Source organism: Pseudopodoces humilis, chromosome 10 (genome assembly GCF_049639895.1).
Source record: "Pseudopodoces humilis isolate 2021_Gansu_Grassland_sample_001 chromosome 10, ASM4963989v1, whole genome shotgun sequence".
Taxonomy (NCBI): domain Eukaryota; kingdom Metazoa; phylum Chordata; class Aves; order Passeriformes; family Paridae; genus Pseudopodoces; species Pseudopodoces humilis.
This window is the reverse complement of record NC_142209.1, coordinates 3412-17588: the sequence shown is the minus strand read 5'-3', so window position 1 is coordinate 17588 and position 14177 is coordinate 3412. Positions and strand designations below refer to the sequence as shown.

General features: G+C 42.2%; 1 long non-coding RNA gene across 1 annotated transcript; it reads right to left on the bottom strand.

Annotated features, from left to right (window-relative positions):
• Positions 1 to 943: 943 nt before the first annotated feature.
• Positions 944 to 12734, bottom strand: LOC106628456 (uncharacterized). Its single transcript, XR_001331846.2, has 3 exons — positions 12523 to 12734; positions 3344 to 3438; positions 944 to 1562 (listed from the first exon to the last, which is right to left on the bottom strand). It is a non-coding gene; the product is annotated as an uncharacterized LOC106628456 (long non-coding RNA).
• Between the last annotated feature and the right edge of the window lie 1443 nt (positions 12735 to 14177).

Genomic DNA, 14177 nt, shown 5'->3' with positions numbered 1-14177 from the left:
GGAAACTGAGAAGATAAAGCACACTAGGGTAATTTTAGACAGAAAGGCGACAATAACATTCTTCTAATGTAGCAAGGGAGCTACAGTGGCTGATACAGATCTGGGTAGCTACATGTTATAAATAGTATGGAACAATAGAGACCAAGAAATATCAGAACTTTTCAAGCTGAGGGAGAGAAAAGAAAACCGAGCAGTCCCATAAAGCATCTTGTGCAGTAACTAATCCTCATGTGAGTGGGACGCTACTATTTTTCTCATCCATGTTTCCAAGCGTCCCTCTCACCGCATGTCAGAGTTAGAAAGAGCAGAGGTGAAGCAAAGCCTTACCTAATAGCTGGGTTACTGGCACCAAGCCACAGGGAAAGATCAGAAAACTTGTCCTTGAGCATTTCTTTCCACAGCTCCTGCTGCCATGATGTTGATGGAAATGATGGATGAGCTCCATGACTGGCTCATCTTTGAGAAGAACCATTCGAGTCTAATAAGTTGTTCCTTTTTTTAGAAACAGTCATTTCGCAGGGATTACTTTTTCTCTTCCTGAGAATATTTTGCTAGGTTATGAAAGCATTCTTCTGACCGCTCCTCTGGTATAATTTGCTTTAATCAAACATTAAAGTACAGTAGCCGTAGACATTTCTACTACTCTGCAATGCACAAGGAGAAGTTACAAGGAGAAAGAAGAGATGCAGGAGAGGTAATGGTAACCAAAATAAGGACCACACTGTAATACTTGCTGTGATTTAAGAATTCTTAAGTATTCCTGTAGCTCAAACTCAGGCAATCCCACCTCCCAACATATTTAATGACTTGCCCAAATCAGCACCTGGACATTTCACCAAATTCCCTTATTTAGCTTATGGAAACCTATTTATGACAGTCACTGTAACCATCCAGTTTCAGACCTTTCATGGAGATTTCATTACCTTCTCTGTTTCCAAAATGAGTCATTCTTCCTTCAGAGTCATTCTTGAAGATGACAATAAAATATGCAGAGATAATGCAATATTTTCCTCTCTCCAGACATTTTCTCATTTAATTTCTTATTCCATTTCAGAGGATATTATAAACATGTATAATGGCATATCTGTTGTTCGTGGGTCATCAGCTTTTAATCAGCAGAGTTTTAGTTCAGTTACAGGTTCTAATGAGGTTTTTTCCACTGAAGCTGATTCCACGAGAGGCTGCCTGGAGCAGGGGCTGGACAGAGTTAAAGGAATAAAGCAGGGATTTATTAAAAATCCTTCAAAGGATGCACCTTGGGCACTGCAAGAGCCTGGCCAAGGCTACACCCAAGGTGGAGGTTATGAGTTTTCACGTTTTGATCAGTTTTGTCCATTTCCATATTGGGGTTAATTGTCCCATTCCAGCTGCAGGTGATGCAGTCCCATCCTCCCAGATTGCTCTCCTCAATTCGCTGCTGGTTGTGCTTTTTGGGGCTGGAGCTGCAGCGGTGTCCTTGGTTGTGGGGCTGGAGAAGGATTGTTGTGTGTGCCTGAGCTGTGAGGAGAACTGGCTGGCACTTCATATGGAGTTCAGACTTATATACCAATGCAGTACAGCATCTGGAAAATATGGAAGCTATGAAAGCTAGAACTTAAGGCATCAAAACTAATAGAATAACTAATAGAATGATTAGTTAGACATTTGATTAAGTTTGGCCCAATTACGCTAATGCCTGTAAGGAAGAAATTGCTTCTTTATTTTTAAACACCTAGAGAAACAACAATTCATTTAATTACATAAAAAATATTAAGGGGAATATAAATAGGAGGAACAATGAAACATTATCACATATGTGAATACAGTAATCTAAAGGGGTAGGCAGAATTCTTTTGGATCAACTAGCAACTTTTAAAAATACCTTGCAAACCACTGGACAATTTTCCCCCAAAAGCAGTGGAGGATAGCACCTTCTAGACCAGCATTGTATAAACCTCAGAGTTTGGCAAGCATCAATTTGAAATGTTTTAATCAAACATGGTCAATATACTGTGGTAGTTCCCTGTATTTTAGACATGAGGGGAGACAGAAGGTAAAGGGTACGATCCAAGTTTCAGTTTTGTCACTGCCAAAACTGGCATTTATTTATGAGCCTGAAAGAACAGTGGCCTTTCTCCCATCTGCCCAGGAGGCATTCAGGAAAACTCATAAATCCGTGACCACCCAAAGACACAGACGTGCAGGATGCTCAGCACAGGTCACTGCCAGATCGTAATTTGCAAGTGTTGATTAAAGAGTAATCTTGGCTATTTTTAAATCTAGAAAACAAGCCTAACAAGGACAGACAATTAAACTATTCTGTATTTGGAAATGTAGTTGCTGCAATGGGTTTGGCTTCCCTTGCCCTTGCTCTGTTCTCATCCCAGTGATTCCATATTTTCTTATCCTCATCTTGAAACTGAAAGACCAGGACAAGATGCACTTGATTTCTATGACAGCTCTTGAAATATACTGACAAATTCTTGTCTTAATTCTCTGTTGCATCTCCTCCTCCCTCTGCTCTCCTTCAGGCAAGAAACAAAAATACCTCAACCAACTTAAAGTTCTATTCGACCTCATCACACAAATTTCAGTCAGAAACAATGTTCTGAGAAAAGATTTTGTAATAGAATCCCTTCTGCTCTGCTACAGGAATATCTCTCACACTGGTTTTCATGTAAATAATATGAAATACAAAAACTACATAGGTGGTTTTTTTCTTGACTTTCCTTATCATCAGCTGGTACATTTTGCAACCAAGAAAAATAAAAACCTGGATTTTGTACAAACCCATGACATTTATGTTAATTTCAGTGAAAAGCAAACAGTCTCTGTTTTGTCCCCCAGAAATATACACAGGTTTTTGTTATTAATCTTTAGGAGAACCCACAGCATCCACTTCTGAAATCATAACTTCCAAAGTGCTAAAGCCCATCTAAGTCAGCGTAGCAGCCCTTAAAATAACCACTGACCAATAATCTCTAATAAATTAGTTAATTGATAAATGTCCTACAATGTAGAAGACAACTTTAGTGAAGAGATCATCACTAATCCTTCAGATTTATTTAGGAGATTATATTGACAAATTGTTGATCATTTAACATTTGCTAGATTTAAATTTGTCAGTTCAAGATTCTGACACGTCCCACCACTGTAGGTATTTCATATTTGAATAATACTCACAAGAATCTAATAGATAAATTTAAAAAAGAAAATCCTTATTTTCATTTTATGGGTCACAGAGATCAGGTTGGTTGCTCAAGGCATGTTAATATGTGTATTTGTCTTTTACTGAGGTTAATCTGAACTTTTACAGAGACGAGTGTGTCTCTTAAAGAGGGACAGATATAGAAAAGTGACTTACTCATCGCTTCGTCTTGTCCTTAAGTAGCATCTTTATGTTTGTACTCAGCTACTCCAACTGGCCTGGATCTGAAATGGTTTGGTTTGGATGAATGCCTGTGAAAAATGGACAAAATCAACCTTTGTCTACGTCCTACCCTGCGACAGTAAAAAGCTTTAGCTGTCTTGATGGTGGAAAATCCTGATCCCTTACAAGGAAATGCTCTGAGCAGCCCACAGGAGGCTGAAGTGCCCCACAGACATGGACAGTTGTGTGTTAGGTGAGATCCCACGGAAGCAGCCACTCGCTGTTTGTAAACAAGCCCTACACTGAAGAGGTCTGTGCTTGAGTATCTTGCTCTTTCATGGACCTAACAGTGCAGTTAAACAAAAAACCACCAGCCCTAGGAGCAGATATCCCATGTAATCAAATATTTCCCTATAGTTCATCTGACATTTGTCAAGTATGTAGAGTAAAACCATACTTAGAGACAGTAAAAAGAACTCAGCAGGAGGAGTCTACATGAAGTCCTACAAAAACTATTGCAAATTCTGCAAAAGCAGAGAGGGAAAAGGGTGCAAGAGCTTCTCCCTTTGGAGGCATGAAGCTTCTGAAATACTGCAGTTCCTTTGCAGCAATCCATTTTCACAGTGTTTATTGTGTTTAAACAGGTCCTGAAACATTGGTAGCACAATCCCTCATCTCATTTAAGACTCACCTAGAAGTCTTAAATCTTGCCTTTCCTTACTCAGTGTATCATATAGCATCACTTACTAACTTTATAGTGATTTGACCTGTAAAAGCCTAATGAAAGACAAATTTAAAATATATTCTTCAGTAACACAGCATCATTCACTCTTACCTCCAAATTACAAGGAATGAGAGACTGTTACATTTTTGCAAAGTGGAAATTCGAAGCATAGCGGGGACAAGAAACTTCTGCTACAAAGCTGGGGATAAATCAACAAACCAAGGTTTTTCAAGAGAACCTCGTTCTCAAAAGGGTGAAAAAAAGTTAAACTTCAGAGTTTCATTTCACCTTCTAAGTTTGGGCATAGCTTTTGAGGCACACTGAATGCAATCTCTGCAGATGCAAAGTTCACAGACGTGACTGTCTGCAGAAGTGTATTAAAAGGTCAGTTATATTTGCTTTTGCACACAAATGGAAATTATTCCCATGTGTATTTACTGGACTCTTTGACAATGGTACAGAATAGATCTGGCCAGTCAGAAGATTATTCAGTGTCTTTCAGTGTATCATGTGCTTCCCTCAGAGCCATTGCAAAATAGAGAAAGGTTTCTGGATGAAGTATCTGAAGACACAGGAAATTTCTTCAAAGAATCTTATTCAGTGGCTTCCTGGTGATCCCGTCCTTACTGTGGCTCTGGTTGCTCCTGTCTCCTATCAGATGGGTACTGAAGATAAAGCTGTGCTCAGTCACAGAGGCTGGCTCATTATTTCAGCTCTTGTTCAGGCAAAATGAACAATACTGACACAAACCTTCCAGCTAAGCCAGATATGGTAAAACATCCAGATGCACCCACTGAACTTCACATCTCTTGACCTTTACACAGGACAGCAAAAAACTCTGCTGCCTCAGGCCACTCAAAGGTACTTATTTGCAGAAGATAATTCTGTAGGCAAGGAACTGCACAGCTCAAAATCACTGTCTTTTCATGTTTTGGGTTTGTCATTTTACAAAAGATACAGTCCCATTGGAATTTCCACAGACAGCAATTCTGATACAAGAGAAATATCAAAATGATCAAAATGGTATTGAGGCAACTTATCTGGCAAATTGGCTCAAAGTTGTAAATGATAATAAGGAGGGTCGATTTTTTCTCTCTACTGCCATGGACTTCAACAAGACTAGAGCTGTAACAGAGCAGGATTTGTGTCACTTGCAATAAGTGATGGCCAAGTGTCACTTCTCTTAAGTAGATTTCATTGCTAGTAAATGATTAAAAACTCCCCAAACCAATCCTGGCAGTTGTGCATTGCAGCATTCAGTGAACACATTACCTCCACCTTATTGAATAATAACACCAATCAAACCCAAGAAATTTCTGGACAAAAATTTTCCTTCACCTTACCCATAAGGAGGAGGTTTTGCTTTCCTCCGTTTGAATCCGAGAGCAACTTAGTACCAAGGTGCTCCTTAAAGCAAGTTCAGCTACTCGTGCCCAAGGATTTTAAGGAATCTGCCTTTAATTTATTGCTGGAAGAAGCAAGACTGTTGAACCTTAAGGCTTTTGCACACTGTGGAAGCTCATAAAGCCTTGAGAGCTTTGTCCACACATCCTACAATAAGTATGACTCATGGAGTGCTATTCTTCTCTCAGTATGCAATAAAGAGAAATATTATTTATAGCAGCATACAAACTACTAAGAAACTGTTTTTCTTTCAGGTTTAGACATAGCAAGGGAACAATAATTTGGATAAACGGCAGTATTTACAGTTTCTTTGAATTGGGGCCACACATGGTATCATGGCCAAATATGTGGTTACGATGAAGTATTCCCATTTCTCAAAATAGTTCTGACATCCACAAGTTCACTGAGGTCTAATATCTGATTGTTTTTGGCTCAGAAGTGACTTGAGCTCTAAAGTCATTTTAAGAGCACAAACAATGGAGCTGCTTCCTTGCCTTAGGGCTTTCACTTCTGTGCCTCACATTAGATCTTTACATACATCCTCAAAAAAGTCCTACAGTTCTCAAAAAATGTTCCTGGTTGGATTTGTTAAAAGCCTCCAGAACAAGCTTGTCTGTTCCCAGCAAAGTTTGTGGCAAGAGCTTGGTAAAACCCACCAGAGCACGGAGTTGTAACAAGTTGTACATTACAGGACTGCTAATGCTCTCATCATCTCTTCTCTGAGAACTTAAATCGCACAAAAAAATCACTCACCAGCACTCATTTTTGCCCAGACTAAAGAGAGGAAAAAAAAAATCTTCCCAAAGATGACATTTGAGGCACAATCAGCTGTAACAAAATGTTCTAGAATGGTGCTAGGTTTGTGGCAGACATTGTGTACAGAGAAAAACTGCGACTCTTTCTGAAGCTATAAGGAAGACCAGGAAGCCCCATCCTACCAAAAATAAGAGGGTATTGATCCTTTCACCTGTAGCAGTCAGAGGAGAAATGTACCTACAGTTCCAAATAATGCAGCGCCTTTCAACCTGAGCTCTAATTTGCAGCCCAAAATGTCAGCATTTAAAGCCAGGCCCAAATATATCAGCTTCAGGCCTTATTTAGGTTAAAGTTTCTCATGCCCGCAGCTAAGTAACATTTTCAAGTCTAGTGATAGTTATGTACAAGACCAAACAGTGCAAAAACAGCCTACCCTCTGTGAAAAGGAAGATGGCAAAGGTCTATTGAGGAGCAGACGCCAAAAAATGCATCAGACTCCCTCTCTCTGCGACTTTGTTCGTGCCCCAGGCTCCCCTAGTGAGCGAGGAAGAGAAGAGCCTTCATTGGTAGTCCTGCCAGGAAAATAACGTGCTAGTTGTACTCCTGGAGCAAAATGTTTTCTCCAGCAGCTGTTCACTGAAAAAAAATTCATTTGTGCTTCAGAGTTTAGGTAAAAAATTCAAAAATGTGCATACTTTTGTCTTCCCTACCTTCCTGGCATGGTGTGAATCCATACAACATCCACAGACCCTGAGAGCAGGTGACCTTTCCCCTTATAAACAGAATATTGCCAGAAGATTTTGGGCTTCCCATGTTTTCATTCAGTGCAACAATACAGGAATCAAATGCAATAAAAAGCAGTTGTCGAAGCATATTCTGAAACACCACCTGGGTTGAAGGAATGGCTGTCACACTTTGCACAAAATTCAGAAGAGCATTTGGGTTCCTGCTGTGACCAGAAGTTGTATTTTAATCACTAGAGAACATGATATGCCTGAGACAACCATGCAAGAGCCACATAACAGCCAGTAATTTTCCTCAGGTCGTGTCAGGCAAAAAGTACCATGGTTTCTTTTCTCCCCATCTGATTTTATGCCCCAGCAAGCTGTTGTCTGGCCTTTCTTGTCCCCGTGATATATTGCATCAGTCTGCCGGTTCCCACAAGTTCATATTTAAAGAGCTTCTGTTCACTTATGTCTGCCTTGTAAAAGATCTCTTGTGTTGTTTTTCTCCCCACCCCCTTTAAGAGCAATAAACATTCTGTTAAGGAAAGGCTTCAGCATCAATCAGATTTCAGCGCTGATTAGAGGGGAGGTGCTCTGGCTGCATTTGAAATGGGCCTCTTTGCGCTGTTCCTGCTTCTAAAATTAGCCGGGCCATTTCCCGAGAGAAGGCCGGGGATTGATGCAGACATCCCCCCTGGCTGGAGCTGTGCTGGAAAGCGCAGGCAGGGAGCTGCAGAGCTGCTCGGAGTGGCCAGGAAAGCTGGGACGCTGCTCTCCTCCTGGCTGCCAGCACAGCCGTGGAAAGCTCTGGCTGCCAAACCCAACCTGCAGGTCGCTGCTTCAAACCCCGCGTGTCTGAGGCACCCAGGGAAGGCCTGAAACTGCAGCCAGGGACAAAACCCCACTCAGCTCCAGCCTCTGCCGAGCCAGGGCTGTTATTGTTTACACCAGGACCTGCTCTCCCCTCGCTTTGCTGCTGAGCACTCACAACAGCATTTCCACCAGCAGCAAGGTCTGCGTTTCCCTGAGATACCCTGGGAGCAACACTGCAGAAAGGCAAAGGCAGCAATTCCTAAAAAATGTTTCCTGTCCTCATGCACAAAAAGATTCTCCACCTGATTTTCCAGGAGCTGTTGAATTCAGCCAGTTTACTCAATTCTATGGAATTCAGTAAAGATTTGGACAAAGGTTCCAATACCCACATTGTAAGTAATGAACGTATCCGTGTCAGAATCTGTGCAGGCCCTATTTAGACAGGTGCACACCCTGACGGTAGGACAAAGATAAAAATGTGTTACAGTTACTTTTGCAAGACACGCTCGCTGGTCTCTCTTTGCCGGGGTTTGAGCCAGCCCCTCTTACGGAACAGGAGACAAACGTTTGCTTCAGGTCACAGTGCTGTGAGTCGAGTGCAAGGCTTTAAACAGATGATGTTCCCTTTTAAAATAAAGAACTGGAAAAGCATGTGATGTTATGGACAGCTCTGTAACGGGGCACTGAGCATGGATATTTGTCACCCTGAAAATTAAACCTTCTGATAGTGTTTTCATACTTTTAGTTACTTTCCCATGGAAGTCCTATAATAATGTGATAAGTTATCACATTCCTTCTAAGGATGATGTGTTTTGATGGATGTTTCTCATGACCAGTGTGCTTGGGAAGGTGGTAACTTAATTATCCAATTGCTGGTTATTGTTGAGAATCTATAAATACTGGAGTCAGAGAACAAAGGCACGTTTTTTTATTCTGACATTGAGATTGTTGGTGTGAATCATTTTGTGTCCTTTAGCGACAGATATTTAGACTAAATGCAGTTCCTGACAACAGCTCAGAAGAAGAAGAGTAAGACGGTGACTGCTTTCGAGGTTCTGCTCTAGCAGTACTTACCAACAGAAATCAAGTTGTAACAGAATGGGTGGTATATCTAAAACCAGCGTATAGATTTCTATCAAAAATGTACTGTATAAATAGAGAAGATCTTCAGTAACCAAATGAAGGCAGCATTAAAAAAAGGAGACTCAGTCTGGGTTCCCAGGGAACCAATACTGTAAATCCTGGGCATCCCCTTGAAGTAGGGTAACTTGGCAATCCTGTGAGAAGCACCTCCAGGTTTTTAGACAAAGTTTGGGATGAAAGAAAGAGGCTGGAGATCACTTGCTCTTCTGTTTCTTTCTTCTTCCTGACACAATAATTAGAAGATTTGAACTTTAACTTTCAGGATTTTTTTTCAAGATTGTAATACATTGAATTGATTTGTGCAAACTAAATTGCAACTGTTATTAAAGTTATTATTAGAGGCAAGCAAAAGAATCGGTGTTACAAGGCAGAGGCACCCCTTACAGATGTTACACGTTAAAATTGAGGTACAGGATGGAGTTTGGAAGATCAGTGATGTCCCAAGACCAAAACGGCCTTGAGATGGACAAAATTAGAACGGCTTCAGGCATTGGACCCTAAAACCCAGTAATTATCAGACTAATTAGTAGACTAACATAACACAACGCTCAGTACGCTCACACAAACCTGTGAGGTTATCCAAAGGACAACGAGGAAGAGGAGAAGCCTTCACCAAAAGACCACCAAAAGAAGACTGGAGACCCCCTAACAACAAGTGAGGCACGGGCCGTGAAGGAAAGGGACATAAAGTCAGAAAAATGGGAAATAGGAGGAAACTGTCAGGAAACATGAATGAATATGTATAAACACACAGTACATGAGTTTAGCTTGAGGTGTTTTGTTTTGTACCTGAGGCAGGGTGGGGAACCCCCTCCGTACCCCGGTCGGTTTTGCTTATGCTTTAATCATACTTAATTACTGGCAGATTATATATATAAATTGTAATTTTTTGGTAAATTGTATTCTTTTACTAAACTGTATTCTTTTATACCAAATCACTATTCAATTTACTAAATTTCATTCATTTTTAATTAAACTGCTGTTAACTCAAGGGACCTAGTTGTCAAAATTCTAATATCATTTATAAAAAAGATCAAAATTAAGATTAGAAAGAGAGAAAGGAGCATCCCTTTGTAGTTTTGTTACTGTCTTTACACACCTGAGGTTTGATTTACACGAACTAATGTTTACATGCAAGCATATGGAACAGTCAAAACCGGTTTAAAAACAACAAATTGGAAAAAAAAACTACACCTACATATACACTAGGAATATTCCCACTCCTGTATTTCATATATTCAATAGTAACATGCAATGATAATATTCATACCAGAACTGCTTCTGCTCTTGTTCTGTCTGAATTTGTTGACCCAAAAATGGCAATGGGAGGAAACAAAAATTAATAACAAAAGGTAAAATTTTGCTTTCAGGAGCTTCACTAGATTTTATTCCCACAATTACATAAACAAATGGGAGCTAGTGCTGCTGCAGACTGATTTCACATCATTGAGTGCAGAGGGGATAAATTAATTGGTGCTGTCTGAGATTTTTGCACTCCGTTGGTAACTTCCTTTGCTAAATTTCTATCACATCTTTTGTGCCACGTCTATCAGGCCTTAACTGGAGCCTACCAGAGGCTCCACTGAACTATCAGCTAGAAAGGACTCCTTTTGAATGTGCCTACTCAAATTAAACGTTATAAAGTGGAATTTTCCAGTCCTTTCAGGAAGGGGCAAACTGGTATTTCCAAATTAAAACGTATCACAGGTTCTTAACTCAGGTAATTTTTTTTTCCTGCTGAAATGAAATAAAAGTTGAAAGTTCTCATAACTGTTTTTTGGCAGATGCACTAAGGATTGCGTGAGCTACACCCTCCAGCAACAACAACCATAACTCAAGCACTCACAGCCAAGCTCCAGTCCCAATTCCTCGAGATCTCTAAGGCAGATGTTAGTTTGAAGTCTGAATGGCATTTGAAACCCTTGTATTTCTCCATATCCAAAGCTAAACTTTGCAAAAGGAATGTTATTTTGGACAGAAAACAAATGAAACATCATGTGAGCTATGCATACCAATGCAAACAGGATGATTACACTTGAAATGCCACTAAAATACGTTTTGTATTTTCTGCATTTTCATGTGGAATAATGAAGGTTCTTGGTGTCTGTGGGGCATACAGGTGTTCAAACTCAGAACAGATGTTGAGAAACAATGCAGTGACTGACAAGCAATAATGCTTTTCTGTGACAGTGGATATCTTATCTTGCCACGAGATTTTTTTCCTTTCCTTTTTTGTTTTTTTGATGGGAGGAGAAGCTTTCATAAGTGATAACATATCAAAATAATATCAATGTTTATGTAGTATCTTAAATGCAAATTAAAGGTTGATGGGGAAAAAAGTTATTTCATCATACTGCTCACCAAGACAGTGATATTGACAATTATAGGCCAGATTTTTTTTTATCTATGTAAATACACTGACATAACTATTTGAGATCACAAAATGTAATGTCTGCATTATGATTATTTATTTGTCATAAATAATCAACAAAATAAAGATTAAAAGAGAGAAAACTGCATTAAAAACCCCAAAGAGAACCAGAAAGCCATTAATTGCAGGTCTTGAGGCAAAAATAGGATGCTGCTGCAGGGGTGATTTTTTTCAATCCTGTTAAGGATTTAGACAGTGTTCTAACTATAGGCATGACTGCTCTCTTTAATGATTTGTAGGTTTCAAGGACTCGTAGAAAGAAAAAGATGCAAGCAAAACGGATCATAAGACAATTGATGCAACTGAACATGAGCATAAACATCCTCACTTAATGAACTTCCAAAAATAAAAGGTAAGGGTGATTTTAGTCTAATCGAGCTAATATTAACTAATATTAACTTCTAGGAGCTTATAATTAATTTAATGTACTCTCTAAATCACTGCATATAAGACTTCCCTACCCCACAAGGACTATTGCCAGCAGCTTCCTTATTATGATTTGCTCCAATTGCAATTGAAACTCTTTTTTTTTTTTTTCTCTGAATGCTTACAGCCAAACCAAGTTATGCTCTGTAAATTAGAAAGCCATTATAAACTCATCCTCTTGTAGCCTAGAACGAGCAAACCCCACATGCTGCAGCAATGCCTTGTGGAGACTGGGCATGAGAACACCAAGCAGGGACTGAAGAGCAGTCGAGGGCAGTCCTGGCCTCACCCAGAGCACTCCTGCTGTGTGCACTGATCCTCCCCACTGCTGTCACTGCAGAGACACGGGTCCCAAAGCAGCACACCACGTAAAATGTGTGTCGCCAAGGAAAACGCCCAAAATGGCTGAGGGCAGTGATTTTCAGAGAGACTCATGGCATCCAACTCTCCACTAATGGATCTGAGAGTTTAGGTCTGTATCTTTTAGTCAGGTCTCTCTACTCCAGTGAAATGCTCAGTCCTACAACACTGAGGAGGAACTTAGTGTCCAAAACACATCAAGAAGATGGAAACTCCTACTGGTGGTCCATAACCCACCCCCAGTGTAGACTCATCACAAAGAGTGACGCTGTGTGCAGAGTCCAGAGCAGACCTCATGAGCGCGATCCCACCATTTTCACTCCAAACAAGAACAGGATTAACACTCTTCTTCTAAAGATGTGCCGAGAAAGAGAGCAGTGACGGTGCTTACCTGCTCCATGACCTCCACATGGGTAAGGGTTTCTCCAAGGAAGAAAGCAAAAATCCTCTCCCCTTTCCACAGGAACTGGGTGTAGCGTAGCAGGAGGGGCAGATGTACCTTCATCTAGATAAAGGCAGAAAATAGCAGCACAGTAAAAGCCCAGAAACACTGTCCACCCTGTAAGCAGCAAAGTGCTTTCCACAGCAATTTCTGCTGGCTCCAGTTTCTGCATTTTCACTCCAATTAACCACAATAAATTACAGTTAAAATGTAGCCAGCTTAAAATATGCAGGTACAGCCTGAAAACATGAACAGCAAGCATCTAGAGAGGATCCAATGCTATCAGCTCTGTTTTCTCATCGTTTAGGAATAAAAAACACTCCCTGAAGTCAGGGTGTTCTGAAGGCACTTACAAACCAGAAGAGGCTCCACTGCAGGAGAATATCCAGACCTGCTGCTCCCCCGCCTGGCTGAGGGGAAAGGAAAAGTCTCCTCTCTGCAGCGAACTCACCCTCCCTGTTCTACCTGTCTACAGGAGCTGTTTATGTAAGAAATCGAACTTAAGCAGGACTGTTCACATGCACAGACTTTCAGAACTAAGAATGAGTCGAACTCTACGAAAAAAGCATTCTTCATACACTAAAGTTTTAAATACCTCATGGCCCTGTTGTCCCTGAATTGTAAGGGTTTGAACGGAGATAAAAATCCTCCTTTCCCCATCGTTCGAGAGATTTGAGGGAAATCTCTCCTCTTCTGCTGTTGTAGGGGATTAAATTGAAGGGGGGAGCACACGTTTATTTGCCATTGCACTGTTTAAGGTGAACACCCCCCGTTGCCTCAGTTTCCGGGGTTCAATTGACCGGAAAACACCGGCTTTTGCAGCATTTGGCGGGGTCACATGGCGCCGTGCCGCTGCATTTGAGAGCGCTTCTGCCCCCTGGCACCAAATGTCTTGCACGGCAGCACTCCTGCCATTCCCTGGGGCATTGCTGAGGTGCAGGGGGAATTTGGCGGCTGGGCAGCCCCCGGGGAGCGGCAGAGCCGCGCTGAGGCGGGGCGAGCTCTGCCGGGCCGGCAGGCGGGAGCCGCGGTGCGGAGCTGTGTCCGTCCCGGCCGCTCCGCCCGCTCCGGGCGTGGGGCTCGGGCACCGCCGGGGCCCCTTCGGGCCGGTCCCGGTGCCGGAGCTGCCCCCGCCCGCCGGAGGAGCCGCTTTCCTGCCGGGAGCCGCGCTCCGTCCGGGGCCGGGAGCGCGGGGCCGCCCCCGGGTGCCGAGTGCCGCCGCTGCCGGGGCTCGCGTGGCTCGCCCGGGTCCCCCCGCACCTGGAGCGGCGCCAGCCCGGGAGCGAGTCCCGGCGAGGGCCGCTGGGGGACACTGGTGGCTTATCGGCTTCAGAGTGCTCTGGCAAAAGCCGCTGGGAGGAGGGGAGGGGGAAAAGCCCGACCTTCCGGCCTTTTTGTCTCGGGGCTTTGTCGGTGTTGCTCTTTAGCCGAGCCGCGCCTTTAAATAACGATGTGGCGCCTTCTAGAAACTGTGTCCAATGCCTTTTGCACCCTCACATGAGGGCTTCGAGCTCAGGTTTTTCCATTGCCGAGTTGACTGCAGGTCCGAGCTGACAGCGTCCCGTGCATCTGGGGTGCATGAATCTGTTTGTGATGTTCATTTC